Raw genomic sequence first — 3,707 nt, forward strand, 5'->3', positions numbered from 1 at the left:
CCCCAGACTCATCACACTAGTAAACTCCCTTTATAATACTTAAGCTAAAGGTCAATAGGGACTAAGTCCACTAGAAAGCCCTAGTACATTGCACACAATGCTGCCTAAATCAGTTTAAGAATCTAAAGTAACCATTGATTATTAGGAAGACATTCCCCATGGTATTAATAGAAGATCTCTAACTCCTAACTTGGTCAAACTAGCTTAGTCAGACAGCTTGATTCTCAAACCTAAACAAGTGATTATGACAGAAAATTATATACAATCTAATGTTTAATCTAAGCAATTGTGCGAAATATTGTGCTATCAATCACATTTAAAGCAAACAATCATGGATGCAAAAACAAGGACAAGAGGCAATGCTAATGGTCAAGAAACACATGTTTGTGTTGATGATCGTGCTTGATTTGAAGAGTGAACGAGTGATAAATTCCATGAAAATCCAAATTCTAACAACAACAACACGTTCCTATACACACTAGGAAACACAAAGAATATCTCTAGGAGGCACATCAGTGGGAAGAGGCACCAACCCTTATTGAATACAATCAAATAACATAAAGAACCCTAACCTAATTATTTGCACTCCCCCTAAAGAGTCAAGGGAATAGGATATTGTAGAGATTGGGGGGGAACTGTAAGGCTAAACCCCTATCCTCCTCATCATCAAGAAAAACGAAGTCATCATCCGTGAGACCATATGTGTCAGTCGTGTAATCATGTCCTCTTCCTCATCATTAGAGGCACAAATGTTCACTAAGAATATCACTAGATTTCTATAGTCATCTTGATCAATAGGGTAAGTTTGTGCAATCAGAGAGACATCCTCTACTAAGTATGGATCAGTGGTGGTCAAGAGACGTACCAGCCATTCTAACTTCTTGAAATTCCTCTCACACTCTAGGGTATCTACCAAAATCCCATTCACATGCAAACATAGGGTAGACTATGTGAAACACTTGTGAAAAGTAAAGAGGGTACCTCTCACCCAAGGTAGGAGTGGATGACTCTAGCATACTAGCTATATCTGTTCACACATATAGATGATGGTTAGAGTGAAAATATTATAAGAGTTGTGTCAAAAGGTCGTGTCTTTGTGTATAATGTGTTTTTATGATTTTGTGTTATGTATAGAACTTGTAGGTTTCCAAATTTTTGTTTGGTGGCTCTTGCTCCTTTACTTCTTTTTTTTTTGTGAGTATAAGGCTTTATATATAGATGCCCTAAGATTGGGAGATTGAGAGGTCAGGGAGGAAGATTGAGAGGGAAGTGAGTGAATGATGACGTCAGCAAACACTCTCCCCGTCCTTGGGTAGATCATACATTTTGGAATAATGTCGTCACCTTTTGAAACCAATGCTTCCAAGTTGTTATGGGTGAAGGCTTTAACGAATAGTTTTCGACCACCCTATACGTTTCATCTAGTTGCAAGGGTGGTAAGGTACTCTCCTAAGATTTTATTTGCAACGTTGTTGTAGGTGGTGAACTTACAACGGGGGGTGCAAACTCTTTCTTGTTTGTATGGATATGTACAAATGGTAGATGAAGGTTGTGTCGAAGCTTCTATTTTCGTATAGGAACTACATGAGGAGCAAGAAGCTTCATTTGACTTATTTGTTCCTGAAGTAGGTGGAACAAATTGTTCTTTCTTCGGTACCCAACTAGCTTTGGAGCGGGTGTGTAGCATTCCGTGATTTTTTTCCTTTCCACGATCTTCAATTTGTTTTAGAGCTACACGATTGGGCTCACATGGGTTAGGTGACAAGTAAGAGCACAATTTACGTTTTGGCACCCATATTTGATCATTTCCTTCATAGTAGCCTTGGGATTCCAATATTTTTTTAGGAAGCCAACGCAACATTTTCTTACATTTCCACGAGCGGTGGGACGTTTCTTAAAAGCTCCTATTTTTTAGCATCAGCCATGGTTGCGAAACAAGATTTAGGGACCCACTTGTATGTTTTCTTTGCTATATTAGGGTGCATATTGTGTGTCTTAAGCTTTTTTCAACTACAGAAGTTGAAGCTCTAAAGAGTTGGGCTATAGGGACAGATGGTTCAACCTCCCGGACATGCAATGTTTTTGGTTTTATTTCCTTGGGAGGTAATAGCTCAGGGACTATGGCTTGAGTGGCAGGGCTAAGACTTGATTTCTATGTTGTGACACCCCCAGTCCCCCAATCAATAATGCATTTGGTGGCTATCATCCATGTGCATCTTAGGTTTATATTACCCTTCATAGTTCCAGCAAGCATGACCAAAAAGTCTTGAGCTACAACCCCGTTGTCATAAATGACAGAAGTGTGCCAAATTCCAAAAACCGTGGTTTTTTTCTTGTTTGCACCCTTGACTTGGATAGTACTCTCAGCCAGGGATGGCTTTCCCAACTGACACCACACTCCATATGACAACAGATTATATTTAGCACCCCTATCTAACAAGGCATAATATACCACTTCCCCATAGGTGCTATTTAGTTCAACAGGGTATCTTAGAGGTGTGTCAGAGTCCAACCAATCATCCTCTGTTTCAATGTGAAATACATGTGTAACTCCAAGGTTGGCCTCTCGTTGGCGTCTTATGCGTTGTTGTCATTCCTTAGCCTCAACTTGAGCTTGTATCTTCTTCAACTCTGCCTATGCCTTGGATGCCTTTTTTTAATGGACGGCACATAGTTCCTCTTGCCTTAAAGGATCATAGCATCTTTTAAATTTTCTCCCATTGAGAAATCCAATGGTTTCAACTCCATCAAGAGTCTCCACACGAATGGTACCTTGTGGGTGATTTCACATACTCTATATGGTCCTTTTCTCGCATATTTCAACTTTTTCTTCTCGTTACGTACTCCATACATAAGGCCTTTATCACCAACATTGATATCTTTGTCCTTTAGATGATAGTCAAACCATTTCATCCTCTTATCTTTCTGCACGAGTGCATTTGCATAGCCAATTGTCTATCTTCATCTAACCTCTCAAGGATATATAAATGCTCAACTAAAGGGTTACCGTCCCAACCTTCTTGTGAAGCTACGCGTAGACTAGGAATTACAAACTTCCATGGCATAATTGCTTCTTGGCCATATACAATTTTGAATGGTGTACAATTAAAAGCCACTTTGTAAAAAGTACGATAAGCCCATAGAGTTGAAGTCAGCTTCAAATCCCAATCCGTGCGATGAGCTTCCAACGTTTTGGTGAAGATAGAAAGGTCTTGTTGGTACTCTCAGCTTGGCCATTTGCTTGTGGATAATAAGGTGTGGACTTATGGTGAGCTATCATGAAGTTGATAGTGAGTTCTTTTATCACTCCAGCTATAAAATGAGTACCATTGTCACTCACAATCTCAAAGGGACAACCAAATCTTGTAATAATGTTCTTAAAGAGAATTTTGGCAGTTGACCTTGCATTAGCCTTACGTGTCGCCCTAGCTTCTGCCCACTTTGTCACATAGTCAGTGAAAACGATAAATGATCTCGAGATTGAGTGCTACGAGCTGCCACATTTATTGGGCCTACAAAGTCTAAACCCCATTTTTCAAATGGTTGAGTCACTTTAATAGGATGTAAGGGCATCCTATCCTTTCGTTGCGTGATCTTGTAATGTTGGCATTCCTCATACCCTTTGGCAAAAAGTGATGCATCCTTGAATAAGGTAGGCCACCAATAGCATGATTGCAACACCTTCTTAGCAGTTAGTTCCCATGAGA

The sequence above is a fragment of the Adiantum capillus-veneris genome, chromosome 26 (assembly GCF_014529385.1).
Source record: "Adiantum capillus-veneris isolate H3 chromosome 26, ASM1452938v2, whole genome shotgun sequence".
NCBI lineage: Eukaryota > Viridiplantae > Streptophyta > Polypodiopsida > Polypodiales > Pteridaceae > Adiantum > Adiantum capillus-veneris.